Source organism: Neodiprion pinetum, chromosome 3 (genome assembly GCF_021155775.2).
Source record: "Neodiprion pinetum isolate iyNeoPine1 chromosome 3, iyNeoPine1.2, whole genome shotgun sequence".
NCBI lineage: Eukaryota > Metazoa > Arthropoda > Insecta > Hymenoptera > Diprionidae > Neodiprion > Neodiprion pinetum.
Genome location: NC_060234.1, coordinates 28,312,391 through 28,336,950, shown reverse-complemented (window position 1 = coordinate 28,336,950; position 24,560 = coordinate 28,312,391). Strand labels below are relative to the sequence as shown.

At 39.3% G+C, this 24,560-nt stretch overlaps 1 protein-coding gene across 3 annotated transcripts in view; it reads left to right on the top strand.

Annotated features, from left to right (window-relative positions):
• brm (ATP-dependent helicase brm) overlaps positions 1 to 24,560 on the top strand; it is a 133,007-nt gene that overhangs the window by 43,577 nt on the left and 64,870 nt on the right. The window contains exon 22 of one of the 3 annotated variants that reach the window (XM_046616978.2): positions 2,915 to 3,047. The exons of the other annotated variants lie outside the window; for them this stretch is intronic. The gene's annotated coding sequence lies outside the window, so the exon portion shown is untranslated. Of the gene's footprint in view, positions 1 to 2,914; positions 3,048 to 24,560 lie in introns of those variants that run through there. 3 annotated transcript variants of the gene reach the window in all.

Here is a 24,560-nt window from a genome sequence, read left to right as displayed (position 1 = left end):
GGTTCAGTATTAGCATAACGTCACATTCAAAGCTCGATAAAATGCCTCGAATGTAAGGTGTCTGTTGGATATCGTGGAACGCAAAGTTTCGTACAATGGTGTGAAAAGTATTTTCAGTAAACATCCATAACTTAAGGAGGTCGGTTGGTAAAAAATTGTACGCTATTTCATAAATTCATTACCGGATAATCGTGCATCGAGTATTCATCAAATTATTATAATATTTGTTGGGTGCAAAGATTACTTCGAAAATACAGAAGTAGGAAATATTAATGATATAAACCGGACAGAGGCTTAAATGTGGATGCTTCGTTTAAAATCGCAGCAAAATGATTGAAAATTTAACAGATGTGTTCGATTTTACTCTACGGTGGCTCATCTTGTTCAGAAGACCATTTTCTACAAATTCACTCAAACGTATTTTGGTTTTCTGCGGCAGTGAATCCAATGTCGACATTTGTTCGTCGGAATAAATACTAATGCAACGTTCTAAATTTGAATATTCAACGATGTCAACGCGATAAACGAAATATTTTTCAGCGAATCTGTAGAAAATAGTTGTCCGAATAAAACGAATCATTGTACGGTGAAATTGAGCGAATCTACCAGATTCGTAACAATTTTGAAAACATGTGAAATGAAGCATCGATATTTATAAGCTTTTCCGTACAATTTCATTTATTTTTATTTTTGTTTTTTCAAAGAGATCTTCACAACTGAGGAATATGATAATTCAACAAATACTCAACCCACGCCAATCTCGTATCAAAATTCATTAAAAAGTTATGGACATTTGGCCAACCATCTACCTTACGATCCACGATACAGTCGATTTTTCCCTCTTAGCGACGGTGTGAATAAATTTGATCAACCCTTTGCGGGTATGAAAAATTCACGTCTGCCGATCCGAATTCAAAAGCTGGGCCCCCGGCTGCACGCCCGTAACACGTTCATCTAATTGTGAGGCATCGAAGTCGCGTCGGGGAATCCCCACAGATTTCTATCCCTTCTGCACCACTTACCTGGGCTCACCTGAGCCCGTAAAATACCCCATTTGTTCTCGTACGGGCCAGGATTATCGAACTCGAAGGTGTAACGGGTGTAAGGTACGGGTATAGGGCAAAGCGCTCAACTCCGAGATCAGGCTGGCATTTGAAACGGTGGTTTCCTGACTTCTCTCCCTCTCTCTCGGTCTCTTGCTCCCGGCACAAACTCCGGAATTAGGAGACGCGGAAATTACATGTCAGTTGCGATTCAAAGATTCTCTCCGCAGACCGCTTTTCTCCGTCTTGTAGGGTCTGACGCCTAACCTTTTGCCTTGCAGACGTCATTTTGACGTTACAGAAAGCCATGCACCGTACAGCATGCTTTATTCGTATTATACAAACGCCTCGTAATCAGTGTTTCCTTGGTATATTGTATCAAGGTTTCACATCCATGAGTGACCACCGATTGGTATTTCTTATATTCAAAATGCGCCGATGGTGATGATTTTTTCTACTTGTCTCGTTATACGGTTATTACAATGAGAAAATAAGGTGAAACTTAGCAGGCTTGAGTGACCAACTGCGTGTGCACAAAATAATCGAACTCCATTAGTCGGCGAGATCGTATGGCCGTAATATTTTCGTCCGCAAGGCAGGACAGCCAACTTACTCGAAACGAGACATGACAAGTCAAACTCTTGCGCGTCAAGTGGCGAATCAAAGTTATGTTGCTACCAACAATCCGTGAACAATAAAGGCTCGACAAGCTTTTCCGAATCTTCACATGAACTATTTAGGATTTGTTTAACCCAAAAAATGCGCATTGCCTTCGTAACCTCCATAAGTTATGTTTGACGACAGAAGCTTGAGGTGGTCAGCCTGCGTGAAATAATGATAAAATTCATTCATGCGCAATCAGACGGCCAATCTAGTAAATTCCACCGTTTCCTCTCGGTATATCATCAGCATTGTAAATTCGGTAAAGACGAACGTGGGACACGTATCGAGTATCGCAGATATGGGTGATTGGCGAATAATATTGGACGGAATTTCCAATCAACGAACTTCGCACCTACTTGATGTAGTTGAACTGATAAATGGACTGTTTAAAGTGATCAGGAGTTGTCAAGGTGAATGAAATCTCCCGTCGGTTGGTATATTGGTACAGTCATTGTCGTCATGACGAGACGAAGAGTCAATTTGCTTGGGAAAATCAAATCTTGAACTTTCAAGATTTGAAACTCTAACACGAAATCGCATTCTAGATACTGAAACGCATCACGCTTGGTATCAGATGACTTCCTAGTGTACACACGAGACTCTCCATTTAATTACTACCGCTAGTCTTGTTACTTACAGCTCTAAGTTCTAGTTTGTTTCCGGTTCACGAGTGACTTGTTCACCATCGTACAAGCTCCCTTCTAATTAAGTTTCACGAAACAGCAGACATTCCCCTCGCGTAAATTATGGAAAAAAAAAACTTAAATAATTTCAGACTCCTAGATTTCTCGAAAATCATGACAGTTTTTTTCCCCTTAAAATTTCGGAGATACCATAAATTTCAGTTACAATAGCACAGTTAGTGATGATTTTGACATTCTTAAACCTGTTTACTCATTTCATTATACATATTCTTTTTTCAATCTGTGAAAAATTTCGCAGTGTCAAGAGGAACGGAGGGCTTGAGATTAGCTCTCTCTTTTCTCTCTTCAAATCAAACTACGGCACCCTAACTAACGACCTAGTGCCAGAATTGACACGTCGTATTTATGTCTCGCGCATGTGTCACCGTGGTAATCAGGTTGAGCTTCGCGTCGCCTCGTCCCTTCCCGCTCCTCGCGAAATAATTGACAATTTCACACTCGACCGTGGCTCGTAATTAAGCTGACAGGTATATGTGAAGGCTGGGAATGTTTTTGTCCTCTTAGTTTACCGGCCCTTTTGGCGCCACGATGTTCACTGATAGACGGAGCCAATGGAGGCCGAACAGATGACAAGAGTAGCGCTTAGATTCATCGGTTCCTTTTTCGCAACTCGAGGGGCGCTGTTCGGAGAAAAAAAAAAACCTAGCTTGATAAGCTGAGTGATCGAACCGACCTACTTCGAAATTAGTACCTCGCTCAAGAGAGGTACACATGTGTAGGTATGGGTTGAAATTAGATTTCCGTCAACCTCTTGTTTGGACATTTCTAATTGAGGTAACTGTCACTGGGCAGGATAGATACTTCGTTGTATAGCACATGATATTTACGATCAATCTCGTTTCCTACGAAGGAGAAAATTTACGTCGACTGGTCGACAGGCTTGGAACTGGTTTAACACTGCAAAAATGTTTTCCCTTGGTTTACATTGTAGTTCAAGATTTTATTGGGATTCAAATAAGCTGAAATTAAAGATTGGACTACAATGAAGTCTGAGATGAAATTGGTCCGAGATTAAGAAAATTTTCACACAGCCGTTTGGGTTAAACTACATGCATCTACAATACGAGGGTTATTATGCACGGGAAGAACTTCTAGATATGGTTACTCTACAGTCCTTGACTATTTTGGTTTTTTCCACAGTCAAGAAAAGTTGTCATGGGTAGAGAATAAAAATAAATTCTTCAGCTGTGTCCAGAAAATTTATTCTTTTTAATTATGGTCGTACGTACTATATTTTTTGTAACTGTCCTGATAAGTTGATGTTGGCGCGACGGTGAATTTATAAGTTAGTCGACAAAGTAAAAAAGATGAGGAAAAATAAATTCTACTTCAGTTAGCGGCAATCAACCTCCGACGTGAATTTTATATCCATTTATTTACATATGTTTAATTTAATTTATTTGAATGTGGAAAGAGGCACAAGCTAGTCAAACGTTTCATTTCAACATTTCAGTTATTCATACGTATAACGACACTCCCTAGTTCTTGGCGTATTTCCAATAATGAAAAAAATTATTTGTCAAACTTTTGTAACGTGCGGATATATACACACTCGAACACGGACGCGTCTCTGCGGATTAATTTGTCAAATTGAATGAGTATAACGAAAATGAAATATTGGTAATTATTGGGGGAACAGAATACTGTATCATCATAAAAGCCCCACAGAAAAAAAACCCTTAATAAAATATGCGAACGATACCAGCTGTTGACCCCCAAAGGAATAATACGCGTCAATCGATTACTGCTGGCCAAACTTCGTCCGATAGTCACATCGCGCACCTACGGTGAGTCTGAAAATTTTTGCACATCTAGGAAGAAAGAAAAGCTAACTATTACTTACGTAATGTAACCCACTCTGATGGGTTGCAGTTGTGTTGCTTAGTTCAAAGCAAATTCACGTTCACATCTTCCACCGATTGATGTTGCTGAAACATGAAACTATATATAAATATTAGAGTGGCCCGTAATATTGGTAAAGAAAAATTTTTTTTCTCTCACCCCTTAAATTGATTCGGATTAATAAAAAATGATTTTTAAAAGTGAAATCCGCTTTTAATTTTAATATTAACCCGTGTCCCAATAACATTGTATGGCAACTTGAAATAATCTAAAAGTAATTTTACCGCATCCCGCACCTTTATCTGAATTTCATAAGGTGATACGGACATTAGAGCAATGTAAAGGTAAACAGCTGAATTTTTGATGCGTTATTAATCGCTAATAAATACGTATAAAATAATTTATTTTAATTAGATAAAATGAGAGATTATTTGATTTGAATTTAAGAAGCAGAAACAACGAATGGTTTAAGGAAAATATTTAATGTGAAAAAAGGTGAAACTTGTACGAAAATGATCTGGAAATCAATGTAACATCTAATATTAAGGGCCACCCTAAATTAAATATATGCAATATTGAATGACCAAAGCAAGACTTCAATGAGTTGCGCAGTCTAATAGGTTTTAAATAAACATTCCTCAGCTGGTCACAGAGTCAACGTCACATTATTCTCAGAGAGATATCCGTAAGAAAATATCCGAGATGAAAGAATGTCCACGTGCCTGTATAATACATACCTATATCTGTACATATATGCACGGAGCGAGGTGAATCCGGGCAAAAGGTTTGATGGTTTTGGCCATGACGGAGGCAGGGGTATGTTTTTTTCGAGGGAATATTGCGCTTCGTGCCTCCCCTACAGATGTCCTGACCACTGGCGTTTTCCACTTCTTCCATCCGCCGGAGCAATTGAAACGCTACACCCATCTACTCCCGTGATCTGCCCGCGCGTTTCATATTGGGTATACCTACGGCTTCATATATCACGAATTCCGACATTATTGGACGTTTTTGAGCCCTGCAGGGTATAACCCACCTCCGCTCGTAGAACGTTAACAATGATTCTTTATAATTATTCCTCGACTCATCACTCGTTTCGTTTACGTGCACCTACGTATGTAACCTGCGTGTAACGTGTTTTTGACGCTATTTAACGAAGTGATCGTCAACGATGAATTCGGCATTGCGATTACTCGCGCGCAATTTGCCGGATATTGCATGATAAATACTTCATCGTAATATCGCGTGGTAACACTGTAAAACTGTTTACGCACTTATGCCTTGTTTAAATACCCTATACCGCGATGCTTAAGGTTTTTGACACACGGAAATTTGAAGAGGAGAATTAATAAAGGCTATAAGTGTTTTTAAAAATTTTTAGTAGCAGGCACTTACAGCCTTTTTTAATTCTCCTCCCCAAGTTTCGATAGCCGTCTTAGCGAAGGTTTGTCAGATTTTAAATATAATCCGAGAAGTATTACTTATACAAATGTTTTAAAATTCGATTTAAATTTAATTCAGTAGTAATCTCGAAGACCGTCCTCAAGTTTTTGACATATTTCTATACAGAGTCGTTGTTATAAAAAAATCTGCAAACAACGCACGCATCATTTCAGTGTAAACAGGATCCGAGGCAAGATCAGTGATGTGTTTTTTTTTTTTTTTTCTGCAAAACGATGCTGACTGTACATACATGGGTAATAAATCCTGCAGTACCACCTTTTTCAATCTTTCGTCATAAATCATGAAACCGCGCATAGCGTTGCACGTATTCAATGACGAAATCTACCATGTGTTGCCACGCTGTACGTTATGATCGTCGATAACAACTAGAGTGTAGCCTGCAGCACGCGTAGCTGTGGGGTAGTTGAACGAGGCGACAACCCCGAGTACCGCAGACAAAGGGGACGCTGCTTGCACACCCTGGCACTGTAATTTTTTATCATTTTACGAGGGGAAAAAAGCGAATGAAATTTTTTATACCAAACTTCAAGTCGCAGCGAGACCTTTTTTTAACAACGTGGACTGTGGTTAGGGTAAAAATAAGGAGATCGCTTTGAAGAGGTTGGCTGGCGAAAATCGACACTTTTTTTATTCATTTTGTTACGCGATTGTCGTACATCGAGTGTTTATAAAATTATTACATTCGCATACTACGGAGGTCTGTTCAAAACATACGGAAAAACGGAAATACTGGGACGATGAAGAAAAGCTTAGAACCTGTGTCTTCGACTTTAATTCTATTTGTCAATTTGCTGAATTCATATTGCACACCTATTTCCGCATGTAGTAATTTGACTTTTTATGCAATGTTGAATCATATTTTTGTATTCCTCTACGTCAGGAATACTCTACTTAATTAAACCCGAGTTCTACTGTTCACTGTCCAAACTCTGTGCGATCTATCAATCTGAAATCTTTACCACAGAATTAAATATTTAAAATATTTTTTGACAGAGTCTTGTATGTGTTTTTTTTTTTTTTTTTTTTGTTTTGTGGACCTGGCCTAATAGCCACGATCGATCGGTTGGCCATTCCTGGCTTAGATCATATCAATGACTCGTTTCAAGTTGTTTTAAAATGATGAGAAGCCAGCAGGTTCGTTCGATTTCATTATACGAGTCCTCGTTGTTCAGAAAACCGTTTTATACTAAATGGCTCAATGTTGTTGTCGATTCGATATTGTCGTTTATTGATCAGAATGAATATCGAATCAATAATGTACAAACATGGCGAGAAAAAACGTTTCAGTGAACTTATAGAGAATCATCTTCAAAATAAAGTGAGCCATCGTATATAGGACGAAATTGAACAGATCCACTGTATTTCCAACCATTTTGAAACGGTTCGAAGTGAATCATCGATATCTAAGCTCTGGATTACAATTCTATTACTTTTTATATTTGTATTTCTGAAAAAGATCTATGTAGCTTACAAATATAATTAGAAAAATTCTACTGAATATAAAACTGTCTCGTTACGAAAATTATTAAAAATTATGAATTTCTGTAGATCGAGAACTTTCTTAAGAGCACGTTCAAAAGTATCAATTAACGCATCTCTACCAGAAAAATCTTGCGTCGATTGTTCAGAGTGATGTTTCCTTTCTTATTTATTTTTTTTTGTTTTACAAAGAATACCGACTAGAGAGATCACGTAAAATATATCATTTCCGTTTTCGCGAATCGTCTCGGTATGAATCTTGGATGATATTTAATCGGCTAATTGCCTCGCCTGCAAGCACCTACGTAGGCGACGATTTTGAATTAACTCCCGCAGCCGCGGCAGACGACCGCATTCCGACATCCGACGCTGCGAGCAACTCCACAAAGTGATCAAGTGTCTGGCGAGAAGCTCTTGGCTTGTTTGACCAACAAGCTGGAAGCTTTCAAAGGTGCTACGTCAGCCCCGCGAACCTGGCGGATGAGTGGGACTCTCGATGCTGCTGGTTATACGTTCTTAAGTGAATGAGGCCGACACCTGCAGCTCGTCAAATTGCATCAAACACGCGTGGTGTCAGCTCTAGCTAATCGAAATATTTCTCTATTTTATAACCCGCAGACCGGACGGAAATACTTGGCATATTACCGTTCGCATATTCGCCTATTAATATTCAACTCACAGTTCGTGCTATGATAAATTTCTCGAATTTCTTGTCATTACAAATTCTATAAAATAGGGGAGTGCAAAATTTTATTGCCCCCTTTATTCCACAGGCAATGTTTTAAATCACAACTAAAAAAAAAAAAAAAAAAGAATAAGAAAATTAGCTATCGCGTCGAGTTATCAATTACGCTTATCTAGCCAGATGTAATGGTATATGATCGATACCCTGCACGTTTTCATTAGCCACGACTGTCACGCACGCGGCGTTCCACGATTATATATACGCGGTTAATACTATGGTACTAAATTATACACATACTCCCGATAAACGGTTACGTTAGCCACAGGATTATGGTCATCCATGGCATTGCTCATTCGGCCCTAAATGCTCGGATCGTAAGTTATTTTTTATTTTTTTTTTTCCAAAACGTTCATTATCGCGTATCGAACATTTTCGTTTACCTAATCGTGTAAAAGTTTCGCCGACACGTTATAGCTTTTAGTAAAACTGTTTTGTTATTTGCTCGTGAATTTTCTTTTCTCCCTTAATTTTTTTTTTTCTTTTTTTTTGGGGGGTTAAGTAACGCATTTCTCTCTCCTCGATACTGTCAACCTGTCATCTGAAGCGCGACACTTCACTCTTCATTTTTTCGAATGAAATATTGAACCGACTGTATAATCGATCGAGTTCTCGGAATACCGCATATGACATTTCACAGTCATTTTACGCTGTCTGACATATCTGATCTAGATGTGAGCCAAGGTTTTACGTTCTTTATAAAATTACGTTGAACGGTAAAAGGTGTCCGATGTCAGAAGTAAAATTTAGAAACGACAGAAAATTCGTAACGGTGGTGTATACGCATGGTGTATACATACACAATAAATATTGCAAAGTTATCGATTGTATACGAAATTGAATTAAATCACGTTGCGCCCGATTGGTTCGCGCGAAACGAGCACGTCGAATTTCTCGACATCACGGCAAGTTTCGAAAGAGTTAAGACGGTCTTTACGAGGATGACAAGGCAGCGCTCATGACATTCCTGAATGATTGCCGTAGGCGCGCTGAGAATTTTTGATCGCACCAACTGCTCCCTCTCATCTCTGCACCTTTTTGCCAAATCGCATTACTTGGCGTTCGCCTTGTATCCGACATGTCCGATCATTCATTTTGTCCTCGCACCAGATCGTCTCGGCTCTCCAGACACGCCTCTCCCATTAAGCACCCAAAATACCGTCCCCCATTGCCCCAGCAGCCATTTTATTATTGATGACCCGTGTTAATATTTCAACATCGAGAAGTACCGAGCGATCGTTATTCAAATGAAGAAAAAATTCCAATCATTATCTCAGCTCTAACATACCTTTATTCGTTCTCACTGCAAACCTGTCACCCTGCACATAACGCAAGTGATTCGATCGTTTGCTATTTCGTTACTCGCAAAATCATTTTTTTAATTCACTCATCGTTCAATCAGTTCGACGAATTCTTGTAACTTGTTTAAACCGCTAATTAATCTTCGAAATCTCAATCCGCGCGCAAAAAAAAAAAAAAAAAAAACAAATAGATTACGCCACGGTAATTCCCACGTACTTTTCTACGCGTCAAAGACACATATACCGAGGAACACAACTTTGCGCTGAATCAGTTACGTAAAAGTGGTGAAAAAATCATAACATAAAAAGGATATATATCCTGTCGGTGAGAAAAAAGTTGTTCACGGTGAGGAAGCGAGTGGAATATATCTGACGGCTCACGGGGTGCGACGAGTCTTCTCTCTTGGAATCGATCAGAAAGTACTTATAGTACTATATATATATATATACACAAACTCGCGTAGCAGCTATACATTTGGAACGTGACTAAATATTTATTGATATTGACGTTTTGCGTTATTCCCAAGAGAAGATCTTGCTGTACCTTTGCTCTGCAGGAATAAGGTCAACTCCCGAACACCTGTCTCTCTGGTATAAGGGGTTCCATAAGCGCGAATATAAATGCCTAACGTGCTTAGCATTCGCGATGACACATTTTTAAACGTCAACCTCCCCCCTCCTTCCCCCAATTATCTTTTTTTCTTCCCGGCATCCCCGATCGTCGGATTCTCTGCCCCTGTCGGAAAGGCTGGATTAACGTAGCTGCTGAGACTGCATGGAAAATTACTAAAAATCTCGCACATCTTTCTCATAACGGAACGATGTTTTTCCCCTGAGCTCGAATTTCTTAGTGAAAACTCAACGAAATTTTTCAGTCCGAAGAATTGACAGAAATTTACCGGTATAGACTGCGGCTCTTGGACTCGTTACGAAAATTCTTACAGAGATCGGTCTTTCGGCTCATGCTCGTTCCCACAGCTTAACGATCACTTTTTTTCACGATCTATTGGCCCTTGATGTCATGTCTAGTCGCGAATTATACAGTCGACACTCACTCCGTCGATTCGTTCTCCATTATGCAAACTGGAATTTCAGATCCAGGTCGTGAACGAAAGTCGCGACGACAGACAGTTCTAAGCTCTCTATTGTGAATAAAATTGCTCTATTATCACGAAAATTATACGTGCCGGCACGTTGTGACGATATAGTTTATTCCCAGAAGTTTCATCGTGTCACCTTACGCTATTTCGACACTTGCTTGATCGACTCAAACTTAATTACTAATCGGGCACTGTGTTCCTCCGCTACGTCAGTCGGGAAAACTTGGTTACTTGTACGAAACTTGACTGTTACCTCTATCATCGGGTACCGAACACCACAGGACTTGAACTGCTTCGTTCTAATCCTTTGCCGCGTTTCATCTTGAAGTTGCTCCGAGTAAATTGTCCGAATCATCTCGGCCGGTCCTTTAACTGTTCGACTGTTATCATCGGTAAGAACCTTTGTGGAAAATCGTGCATCCCTTGATCCGGCTATCCGAACAGTTAATTCTAACATGCGTCGGTTAGCGTTCATGCATAAGCAATTTGTAGGAGAGTAGAGAAACCGGCCGACTGGTGCCTGCGTGTGGAGTTTGTTGTGTGTATACGGACTTACACATACGGTTGAAGCCGTTTGGATCGATTGATGGATAGGCGCCGAAGGGTGTACATTATGCATCGTAACGCTGACGTGTAGTCTGGTTATATCTGTGGCACTAACCAATGGAGAGCCGCTCCTTTACTGTATTGTGGAAATATCCGCAATTCCACTTCTAAACTTGTTTGTTCAACTGATGGATATTACCGACACCGTTTCCCTCCGCATTGTTAGGTGGTCCCTGGATCGACGATGTACGCAATATACCTGTGTTTATTTGCATTAATTCTCGAGTATCATATTGGTCGATACTAATCGGAGCCGTTACTAATTGGAGCTGTTGTTATTGCCGAGCTACACGTAAACTCGATACGTATCTAATAGTCGTATATTCCACATTTCTCCTACACACACGCACAGTGGCAGACACAATTTTACGGACGGTAAATACTTTCGATTGTGCTCTTTGTACGACGATTTTTTTTATTGTTTTTTCGTTCCATGATTCAGAAGCTGGTGAAGGAAATATTTGGACAGTTTTTCGTTAATTTAGGTACGTATCAAATAGTGAAATTTAATTGCATATAAATTTCGTGCGATTGTCATTAATTTTTAACGAGAAAGAATTCATACGATCTCATTATTTTTTAATATTCTACTTTATGCAAGGTGTATGTGAGAAATAAAAATATTCTTTCGTGAAACTATAATCCCGTTCTTTATATCAAATTGCGAAGTCGTGTTTTTACGTCATGCGGGATGTACGATTATTTTGAGAATTGGGAACATCTGTAGAAGCCAGAAAGCTACTTCCTGTCTACATCGCTGGCTTTAAGAATGCTAAGATCCTGAGTGAATACGGAGTTTATATGTTGGGTGAAAAGTTTTAACTCTGTTTCTCGAGGGTTGAAGAAGGGAGAATGTTGTCTGTCGTCGGGCAATCAATTTCAACAAAAGAGAAGTTAATACTTACAGAGTTGTTCGTGGAACTTGGCGACGAATTATTCCTCCGTTGAAAAATGCGTTCGAAAGTTGTAATCGCGCTAACAATTGTTGGTTATCAGTTTTCAGTAATTAATCGTTAAAAAAATATGCTGAATGACAGTCTTCTTTTTTTATTCGATTCAAACGTGCTGCACACCTACGAATAATTAATCATACTTATCGTTAGGTTATAGATTTAAATATCACCTCGCCTTTTTTTTTTTTTGGATATCTAAATATTTTCGTTTGGGGGTAACACGTCATTAGAAAACGTGAGGTAGTTGAAACAAAAACGTCGGGCGTTAGAATATTGTAAAAAAAAAATTTGATAACTTTTGAAAACATATCGGAATTAAGTTTACGAAAATTTCTTTCTACCCAAAAATGCCCATTCGATGAAACGCCGACAAATGGGTCTCTTTATTTTGACCAGAGAGTGTGTCGAAAGAACGTCGTACAAATCTGCTTCTCTCGTTGAAGAAACTTTGCGCATCGGATCGTTTGCTGGTAATTTATGGTCTTGCGCGACGTACACAAGCTCTTTCTCTCTTTCCTTCTTCTCGCGCTTGAATGAGCTTCGGGATCCCTAGTGGTTGTACCTAAGTAAGTACAAGTTTGCCAGGGTAATTGTATAAGGCCGTATTTGTCGGAACTGCGACGTAACTTCCGCCTAAGGGATTGTCCAAGAGATTCCCTCGGTTCAGAGGCGTTGAGGTTGCGGTTTTGTCCGTAATTAGAGGCGCAAGCTCGCTTTGCCCACCCACGTAAGCCTCGTCGCCGCCTCGCTGCCTTCTCTTCTTTGCTGTCCTCCCTTCGCACGGCTAAGGAAAACAAACCTAACCATTCACAACACTCGAGGAATCGAGCGGACTTGCGCCTTTGATATTGTGCGTAATTTATAACGAATCTTATATTTAAGGATCCTCCTGCTTCGGTGGATTTAGCGAACGTCCAATCAATTGTTCGACGCTACACGTGTACTTGCCGTACAAGCGTTTATCGATGTTCAAATTTAACGAAGCTTATCGGTTGTGCCGGACTTGGTACACTGATTACGATAAGGAAGAATCACAAGCTGATTACAGATATTATATGGGTTCGGAATAGGTTTGCTTTGATTGCAAGTATTGCAAGGATTACAAAACTTGCATGGATTACAAAAAGATTGCTATCAGAAAAATTAAAAAGAGAACATTAAAAATTACACAGATTATAGGAATTTCAAGGATAACATGGGATCACATCAGTAATTAACACCTCAATGACGAATTCCGTAAAGCATCTTTTCTGGTCCGCAAACATTCGTCAGGACAGTTGTTGTTACAAATCCAGTCCGTGTACACTACGAGTGTAATCATCGTACATCCGGATTGTATTCCAATAAAAACCCACAACCGCAATTTGCAAGCTTACTCGTGTAAAGCTAAAACCAAAATCCCCACATTTTCCTCTGCAAGCTTTACTGTGCAGCGTTGATTATACACATGGTGTGATTGTTTCGATGCTGTTGTACGTATTTTACGTGAAAACTAAAAGGATAGTAACTTCGGCCGGTGATATTAAAAAATTCCAGCGCCAAACCGCCGCACCGCAACCCTTGATATACCCCGTGGGTTATTCGGTCTCCGGGCACGTATTTTTCACATACGTCCGTCAATTTTTACACTCAAGGTGTGTGCGAAGGGTGAACGTGGGTGAATAACGTGTTCGCAAGTCCACCGAGGAGCCTGCCGAGACTCTTGTGTGGGCGCGAAGCTCAAAGTAGACGACGCGGGGCCCTAATTAGGAGCTTTGAAGAAACTTTGATCCACCCTCCTGCATTCCAACTACTTCTCGTACTTTCAACCTCGTTCCTGCGTCGATAATTCTCAGGCATCGAAGCTACGATGACGGCGACGGAGATGATTTACGGACAATTCCATACGATTCCGACCTGCGTCGAGAAAGGTTCTTCGTTTTTCGCCACACCCAACAACTCGAGATATGCTTCTTTTGCGCTGTTCGATTCAAACGCCTATCCAATTCTCTCCCGCTTCTGCAGGATGGAAACCTTGTGTATTACACCCACACTACGATATCCCGCGTGTGCGCGAGTGTTGCATATATTTATGTAGCTACGAGACAAACACATATGCGCGTTGCACGTTCGCTGGTTTCTCTCGAGTGTCGCAATGTCTTTTATATGCGCCAAGTATCTACGTATAGCATTGCTATAGGTACGTATCCGCCACTTGTTCTTGGACGACTATTTGACTTCGGTAAATTCTTCTGCTTATTCTTGTTCTTCTTTTTCTTATTTCTATCCATGTCCCTCTTCTTATTCAACCTTGTATATTAAATTTCTTCTACTTTTTCGCAAAGTTCGTGTTATACGTATACGTTACACTCGTGACATGTATAAATATGGAAACGAGAGTGCATATACTACGCATAGAAATTGAGTGCTTCTTTGAGACGGTTTCCCAGACACGCGACTACTTCAAACACACGTACAATCGTAATTGATTGTATCTATACACCGATCCTTTGGAAATAATTTGTGCAATCATTGAATTGCTTGCATTGAATTTAATTACACTTTACGTCCGGAATGTTGATGATTTTTTATTAATCTGACAGAATTTTACACCGGCAATCGGAAACTTTAACATCGTCAGAATAATGAAGTGTCATCCTGGATTTTTTTAGATATAAAACGTGACAAGTTTCGAGGCTAATCTTGCATTAGTATTAATTGTTTTGATTATTGCGAGTCAGTCATTTACCGTCGAAGCAACAAGTCTTTCAAGTGGGAGAACAAAAAATTGTATCTTCCGAACGAAACGTTCTAACGAATAAATGTAAAATTATGAAACCCATACGTGCCTCCCTTTAATACTTTCGGATAGTTTGGAGTAAAAAAAAAAGTGTTCTACTTCGCTATTATTTTATTCTACTTTTTTTCTGTACATTTCAGAGGTAAGCGTTTCAATTGAAATGCGCAGGCAAAGTTTAATACTGCCAGAATGTATTTTTCACTGAACACCGAGGAGCAATTTAAACTTTTTAATATCCGCCGTTCCACTTCTATAAGCTTAATCTTCAACAAAAGGATGCATGGCTATTTACTCTATCCTTATTTGCACAAGAATCTACCACTTCTTCGATATTTTTCACTGACGTGCTAAGACCTGCCGGTGCCCAGGAAAACTTTTCCAAATTAGCCTGCCAATGTTAAATACATGTACCTACGTATATTCTAGTCAAAACTGCAGGGCGGAAATGACGGCTGACAGTCGTTTCGAAAATTCAGTCATCATCCAGCAGTCTTTTTGATTATTCACATAATTACACCGACAATTTATTTGGAAACGTAACTCTCTGTCTTATTAGCTGCTGAAAAAATCTGTTACTGCCGCAAATGAATGAATTTTGTTTTATCGCTGAACGAGTGTAGCAAACAAAATATCAGCCGATAATCTGGTCACGTTTAGTGTGCAGCAAATTCCACCGTGGTGCATTGCGCCTACGGTAGAGGTGATTTATATTTTGTGTGCTTTTGCCGTTTCACGGAAGCTCGAGAAATTTGAATTAGTTAAAAATTACGCTGACACTTTGTCCGTGTCAATAATCCCACGTCATTCTTTTCCATCACTATTTAACACTACCTCGCGAGACATTGACCAAAGTAAAATAAAAAAAAAAATAAATAAATGCTGAACTACGACCGAGTTCTTTCCAATTTTGTATGCAAAGTGTTTGAAATACCTGATACAAGGGTGGTGAAAACTATGTGAAAAAAAAGAATGTTTCTTAAAAGTGAAGTCTCGAATCAAAATATGTAAGTACCAACGAGATATAGACCTTGGGTGAACATGTAGAAAAGCGTATAACTCGAGTTTATGGGATCTGCCGCGGGCGCGTTACACATTTTCCCTCGCTAATGACTTAGACGCATTGTCCGGTAAGCCGTGGGCTGGTTTTCAGGAAATTATTAATATGATCGAGCGAACACGATCCCAGCGGTCGACACCGCGAATTCCCTGCACCCCGAAACCGGACCGCATGCCATTACGCACGCAACCCGACGAAAACTTTTCTCTCATCCCTCTAATTCGAATCTAGTTAAATGTATATCGTTGAAATTAAACATACGTACACATACATACGCCATTATCTTTCTCTCGCGCGACATTCGGGACTCGCAAAACCGCCACCTCGTCCACTTTGTGTTATCAAATTTAGCACCAAAACCCGTCGAACTTTCATCGCCTGTTAGCAGCTTTAGAATTTCGCGTTTTACAATGGGCATTTTTTTTTTTATCGCCACTGAGCCGAGAGAACACGAGAAAATTCGGCGTGTTTCAAAATCGAGAGCGATTTCTGATTGCGGTTACTGTACAATACACTCTTTGAACCGTACAAAAAATCTCGTATCTGATTATTCTTTCATTTTTTATATTACAGTCGCTCAATATTTTGGATGTCGATGCCACGATAAATTGATGCTCATAAGACCTCACACGATTCAAAATTATACTTCACTAAAATAACGGATTCAATCTTCTTGCGATAACCGGAAAGTGAAGTATTGAGAACCATATAGTTGTTACGCTAATTGTAAGCAGTTATACGATAAACCGATGCCTCAAAATTTGTCAACGATACAGTTTTTTCAACTGAAATTCGCGATACAATAATTTTTTTTTCAACTCAGGGGAATATCGTCAGACATTAGGTATACTAAGTCGAACTAATAATGAATTATATTTAGTCAAACCTGTAAATTGTAAACACGTTTTATCATTTCGAGATATTGTTTGACCAAATTTTAATTTACCCTATCGCTAACCAGTTATTGTGTATATGTATACGAACACACAATAGTATATCGTCGAATTGTCTTATACCTACATCATGTTACTAGAACAGCTTGGTGAATGCGGATTCTCCGAAATTTGGACCGTGGTGAGATCGAGTATCACAGGAATAAATCAGATACTTGGGCACTGCTGAAATAGTTTTGTCGCCCCTGATCCCGCCATATGAAACCTTCGATACCTACCTTGGAGATGCTATTTTGAACTTCTGTCAGAAACACGAGACGCTTGTATAATAGACTCGAATACCAAAAGGTTGCGCCGTTCAAGTGCAAGAATTTCGGGTCTATAACAGGATCGTTTCCAACCCGACGATTTTTGGGTATAACCAGATATAAATTTCCTCTATACGGTATATTGTATGAAGGTATGGAAGTAACTACTAGTTTTGGTGAAAATAGAAGGCTTGAAAGTAGAATGGAAAAAAAAAACCATTAAAACTATATCTCCCCAAAAGCAACAGTCATGGTGTTGAAAATCATTTCTCCGATGTCGAATCCCCGACAAAAGGCTTGTAATCTGGCTAGAGACGAGTTTCAACTTTGGGTGTAAAGCAGCTCTTCACGCACGTGTACATTATGTACTCACTAATTAATACATGGCTGCATGCCTGGGCGTTTTATGTATACTCCGGTTTTGCACGCGGAGGGAACATAGGTAGGTGTAATGTATACGTACATAGATCCAGGTTAGGTACTACAGCCGTATAACTCATTATACGCAGGCACGAATGATCAATGGAAACCATGACGAACTCTTGCAGAAATATTCAAAGTGCGGCTAATTAAATCACTGGCGGGATAAAAGGAGAGACAAAACATTTTAAAGTCGATGTGAAAATTAAAAATACCTGAGAATACTTGGTATAATAAATTATTACAAACGCTGCATTGCCGTTGCAAAATTTTTTTTATAATTCAGCTTCGTTTCTTCACCTCTCATTATTTCATATTCGTATCCATACGTCATGCAACGAGGATAATATTACTCTACAATCCACGCTGTTGGATTTATCAAATGGCTTTGCAATGTCCTGCGCCAAGTATAATGAAAATAAAATAAAAAATGAGACATTTGTTCGTGCATTATTCGAACTATTTCACTATTTCAATTCGTTTTTTTTTTTCTGCGAGCTCGAAAAGTGTTTTTTCTTTTCCATCACTTATAAAAATCTTAAAAAATTTCACTTTACTACCGTATTTTTTTATTTTTCACGTTCATTTTAACTTTTACGATGCGAGGATCAATGTACGTTAATGAATTATGTATTATCCTCGGCAACGAGGATTGATGTAACTGGTAAAGCAATTATTTTTACCACTCTTTAACCTGCAGGCAAGATTTTGAAACAGGAGAAGAATTTTTCTAGGTAGTTACTTTCATAGTTTTCACATTCGTAAGTTTCATAATATATTTTCAACGAACCGATTGTGCCCGAGGTGTTTCCACGCGCTTAAAAATGTGCAACTTCATCGCCAATTATTCAGACCGACTTATTAATTGAACACATCCTGTAAAATCTTCTACAGATTGAACGAGAGAAGCTTTGGGAGTCGAATAAATAAAAACGGCACAAGCATCAATTGCAAATAAAAATTTATCGTGAAATCATTAAACAAAATCGTTGATCCGCGCTGTTAATGAAATTTATGAAATTCCAGGAATTCTCGCGGTATTTAAAATCTGTAATCGACAAACTAGATCAAAAAGCGGCGTAAACGGTGGTGCGGCATAGCGCTGTTTTCCTTGGATTACAGGTCTACGTGCAGAAGCTATTTATTTCCTATTATCCCGGAATAATGCCTTTCAGAACGGCGTTAGGCGCCGGCGAAAGGGGAAGCGAGAGTTGAAATGGGGAAAGGGAGAGAATGGCCACTGACCACCTCGAACCTACCCACCTACCCTCAACAGTCTCGTACGTTGATAGTCCAACTTTATATTGCAAAAGTTTTTATATTTTCTTCCATCCAAAAAGGATCGGACGTGCGATTGTTCTCCCTAAATTCGCCGAAGTTAATATATTATTATAGGTGAGGTGATTTACTACCTTAAAATATTTTTTCTACGTTGCAAGCCGTTGTATGAAAAATATCGTAAGATACCGTCATAAGATATTAAATTACAGTATTTGCGTGTAAAAACGGGTTTCCGTCGCATGTTCTTCTTCGTATTGCTTTGGTGCGCCAGATTCGAAGGGTGACAGCTTTCTGGAATTACTCTGCGTCGTTACAATATCCCTACAATTTAACGGCGAACCTGATTGCCGCCATATTGCGTAGCCGTGCCCACCCAATTTCGGATTCCGATAGGGATGTAATAATCGGCAAAGTGTATTTGGAATGTTCGGCGTTCCTGGGGTATTCGGTGTTGAACAATCTCTGAAAATCTCGTTGTTTGAATGGAAATTTGATTATCCTCCGTCATTCTGCGAACGTCGAGCTGCGGTCACTCAGCACTCATCGTTTAGGATCGAGCGTAATTGTCACCATGAACCGCGGTCCGGGCATATTAGCTGTCGAAATTTCTATACTGCCAATGAGAAAACTTTCGCTTGCCACAGTTGGTAGAAAATTGTAATGAAGTGAGCGTTATAATTACGGTTTGAATATCGTTGGTAATTGCGAACAAAAAAATAAAAAATTCAACCGAGTAAAAACTTGAAATCAACATCAAATTATCCTAGAAGTTTCGAGAAAACATAGTAAAAGTAATCGTGAACAAAATGAATAGTAATGTACACTAGATGTTCCGGCTAGAGCAAAAAACGAAAATTCAATCTCAATTTTATATCTATAACGAAATTAGTTAATGATTACGTACAGTAACCACAGCTACAAATTTCTCGCGGTGTAGTTCCGACGAGTTAATATTTATAATTCAAAATCTGTAGCTATGTTAAAATAATGTTACAAGGTATTATTACCGAATTACAGAACGACTTCTACAACTAACAGGATAATGGCACCGTGAAAGTAGAGGATAACGGAAGGCGAACGGAAAGTCGTAATACATCTGACGATGAACCGTGGAAGACGGTGAGTTATTCTTAGAGAATCACGACCCGAGTGCAGCGCCATAATCCGTTTTCGATAGCGAGAGGAAGACTTGGCAGTTACGTAAAAGAAAAACTGAAACGTTTCAATTCGCTGGCAGCTGCGGCGTCATCAGAATGAGTCAAAGCGTCTTGGAGATCTTCTCCTCTCCTCGACTCTGCTGATGCTGATTAGATTGATCGCGCTACTTACGATTAATCTATCTCTAATATTCGCTGGCTCATGTTGCCACTCCGTGGATTAGTACTTTACACATTTTACGTTGTCGCAAACAAAACGATATCGGTGCGGAAACGTAACTTTATTGCCAACCGGAGAAAATGGGATTCCATTAATACACGCGTGTGAAGCTGGCTGCGGTCTGAAAGAGATGCTGCTAATTTCTTCAAAGTTATACAACAGCGGCTGGGCGATGATCAGGTTCCATAATTTAATCGGAGCTCAAGTTTGCTGGAGAAAAACTTGCCTTCGTTGTAATATGGAATACATGTAATTACTTCTTCCACGTTTCAAGCCACCAGTTTCGGAAATATTTTCTTTGATGAGGTGACACGAGATATTTTTCCCTTGTCGCTCTACATTATATATAAATGGATATAATAATTATAAAGGTGAAAAAATCCATCGCCATATACATTTAGATGAAATCACACCAGCCCGTCAATTTCTACAGAGTCAGAATTCATTCTGTCGGGTATCATTGTATAATGATTTGTGCACGCACTTTCCGATCGAGAGGCAGGTGGGATATACAGTTGTTGCCTGTAATGAGAAAATTGTATATTTGTATACGTGTAGAGTATACATATGTGCATTGGCCAAGAGTTGGTTTACCTTTCAAATTAACCGAATCAAAGTCAAGCGCATGCAGTATGTTATTTGACAAATGATTCCGGAATAAATAATTAATTGCTCGATGTCAGTGGAGGACAGACCGGAATTCCTAATTAATTAATTTGTATTGCCCCGCGTACATTAACCGAAATTTTCGGCTCCTCGCACATGTTGAGATACGTGCTTGATGCGGATCAGGATACAAGCATCTGGCAAAATCGACGACGGCCTTCGAGCTTTTCATATTTTATTATCAGAAAATGGAGTTTTCATTACTGCAAACGGTAATTAACTGGGAAATATGATGAAACGTGAAAAACACAACGAAACACAAGTTTTTCAAAATAATTCCAGTCTACGAAAAGGCTACAAACATTATATCTTCTAGCTTTTAACTTTCAAATTTCGTTAGATCTCATTTCACAAATCGCTGACTCTAGTCATTCAAGATCTGTATGCAACCTTTTTAACTAAAATTTATGATTATGTTCAAGAGATCATTTTCTAGATTTATCAGAAGCTACGGAATACCAGCTGAAGAATCCAGCGCGCGTTTGTGTCTCGTTTTCTTCTTACTTTCTCTGCTCGTAGCTTCGCTAGTTTCTCGGGTCCTTCCTTTCGGACTTACCGTTGCAGTTGGGACGTTAAGGGAATAAAATAAGTGGGAGAAAATAGCAGTTACTGTAAAATTGAACCGCAACTAACTCCACTGGAAATGTTAAGTCAACTTTTAAGTTGAACCAGCTTATTGTTAGCTGTTGAAAAGTTCCACCTTACAACGGACTCCGATCTCATTTTACGTTAGTTATTATAAAACTTGCGGTCTTGGTACGTATTATAAATACTACATAAGTCCATCGACGATAAACGTAGGTTTAATATCGCTTATGTGTTATATTAATATCCTTCGTGATTTTACACGTCCATTATACAGAGAATCCATCTTCTGTACAACTAACTATACGATAACGCTTATCCGTCACGCGTTTTCCTTCCATATGAAAATTATAATATTTATCTTAATAATATGCGAAACTATATAATTCGGCGTTCACCGTTCGTTTTAGAGTAGAGAAACTTAAAATCTAACGTCCCGGACGTCTTTGAAGTTTCAGAGAACTGGCAACTACTGCCCGCGGGATCTAAAAACTTATACAAGTTTTCCACGGAACTTTACGCGAGACTTTCTACGTTTCTCTGTCAGTTAACTTCGCGTCTCTTCGCGAAGAAGAAAGGATAGAAATAAAAAGACGAGAAGTAAGAAAATTAAAGTATAAGCTTAGCTTGCAATAACCTCGGCTTTGACAATATTTTCGAGACGCGCAACTACCGTATGAAAGAATTAACACAATTTCTAGTGATTGTAAAGTACCCCTCATTTCTTTGATCCCCGTTCAAGATGAACAGATCGTGAATATATACGACGACAAATGAAGTTTATCATTATATACTTTACGCGTATGTAGACTTTTATATTTTAATTTATAATTTACACGACTGCACAAACTCAGTTATACTTACTTATCTTGTGCATATCGCTTTTCCCCGGTAGCTCGTGGTTCATTCCTTAAAAGTAACGAACATATCACATCGGCGTATACAATTTACATTCGTATCGCTATAATCGAGAAACCACTCTTCTCCAGAGTATTATACCGCACGTTGTATTCATACATTCGGTGTGCAGCAGTTTTCTCCAGTGATTTCGCATGTACAAGCAGCTGACCTGTAATAACTACTTCGACGGCGCTCGCGTAGAATTATACCTAGATAAAAATACCCACGACTCGGGGGTGTCGTTTTACTTCCAGTTGGTAAAAACCTCACAATCATATGCATAATTCCGTATACAGTCCAGTATAAGAATCAGACCCAGAAATACTGCTGCACACCGCACCAAGAATAGCGAAGGAAATGTGAAAATTGATTCCTACTTCACATCGTGTGTGTAATATCGGTATATTTTTTCACACGATATATGTACGCTGAAATAATTAATTCATCGATGCGGACACGTGATTCGATTTTTTTCAACGCCAAGAAAAAAAAAAGGGTAACAGCGTAAATATAAAGCGTTATCTGGAGGGTTATAAAAGGCGTTACGTAGCCTCGTTCTGGCCCCTGTTATTTTACCGAAATATCAGGAGCCACGGAGATAATAGAGACAAGAGAAAAAAAAGGTGAATAAAAAAAGGAAAATAAAGATACACGATATAAATAACTTTTTTCACCACTTCGTAGTGCGAAAACTGTAGGAGATTTGTCGCTGCGTAACCATACCATAACAGCGCAGAGTGGCTCCGCAGTTTTTATTATCAATACTATTTTAGCTGTACGAGTGGGATAAAAAATTTCGACACTAAAAGATTAGAGGAGAAAAGCCTGATGTGAAAAAAGCGTTAATTGGCGTTTTTACGTAACTAAAAGAAACGCGCAGACGATTAACGTATAGGAATGAAATGTTTTTACTTACCTATAGTTTGTAAATACAAATTTCCGAGAAAAATGTCAAAGTCTAAATTGTTCTGATGAAGTTTCAGTGAATAGTCCTACTGCGTTATAATTTTCTTAGGTTTGCAGTATTTTAACGTATTCTATAATGAAATAAATTTTCCGGTGATGGTAAAAAATGCGAATAGTCGAGGACTTTTCGACAACCACAAGCAGAAACTCCCCGAGTTACCGCAGTCCTCATTTTTCACGGACCGCGAATCACGGGACACCCCGAAGAAGCCGTTGCACTCAGACGGCGCAATACGCGGCCCTACGATTCAACTGGTATAACCGAAGGGTGGGAGGTCACCCTTAATAATTTGGTAGCACCTACGCGGACCCTTGTAATGCGCCAGTCAATCAACGTAGATCCCCATCAAACCCTTCGCCCATAGAATACATCAGGGTGCTGGTCCGCCGCGATTGGCTACTTAATGTTAAATCGGCGTATTTTATTAGGCGTTTCCACCCTTCGGGTTTAACTTTTACCTCCGTCCAAGGCTAGATTGCTACTCGCTGCACGGACCTACATCGGGATCCAGGATACGCCGTTATACGTATACCTGCGCCTTATACTAACCGCCTCAGGACGGAAAGGTGAGACGTAAATTAACCTCTGGTGGCGAAATTGAGGCTGCAGAGATCGTCACTCTGGGAATTTCGGGCGCATTCAAACGTCAAAGTTATGCGAGGAAAGGGAAGAAGGGCTTTTACGCGAGTGGATCGGTAGAATGATTTGTTTCGCCCAATCGTATCGAAAATTGAAACAAGGTTCGGTGGGAAACTGCGGGAGGGATTCATTAACGAGGTCTGTTCGTTCGTTTTTTTTCAACCTTCTTCTTTTTTCCTTCTTTTCAATCGCAGGCCGATTCGTCATGGCCTGCGCTGAAATTGAACTATTTTTTTTCGGCTCTGTCTCGTAGAATATTTCGACTAACAATAAAATGAGGATTAAAGACCTGCGGCACTTTGCTGCCATGCCTAACCCACCTCTTGCGTCGTTGGATAAAAACGATGAGACATACAGAGACAAACTCTTCCACGACTGATGATGTGAAGCAGACTGTAAATCCGACTCACGTCGTGCGATTTATTTCATTTCTTCACTCACCTTTTATTAAGATCTTAGAAGTTAGAAGAGTCAAGGCGCGGAATTTTATTTCAGTATTACGTATTTCGTATCACATAATATATAGTATATATTATATAGAAGTTATATACCTCTATTATGGGATCTAATCATTTTTTTTTTCTTCTCGTATAGTAGGTAGTGTTGAAATTTTATACCTTACCCTATTTCCCATGTAGACGTAACTTATACCGTTTTATGTCTCCTACTTTCCCACGTGTCACACATTGTCCTACACGTACGCTTTTTGCGCCACCACCCTTGCCGAATATTACGTGATAAAATTGCCTCTTCCTCCCCTGAAATTTATATATTAGTTATAAAATTCGTAA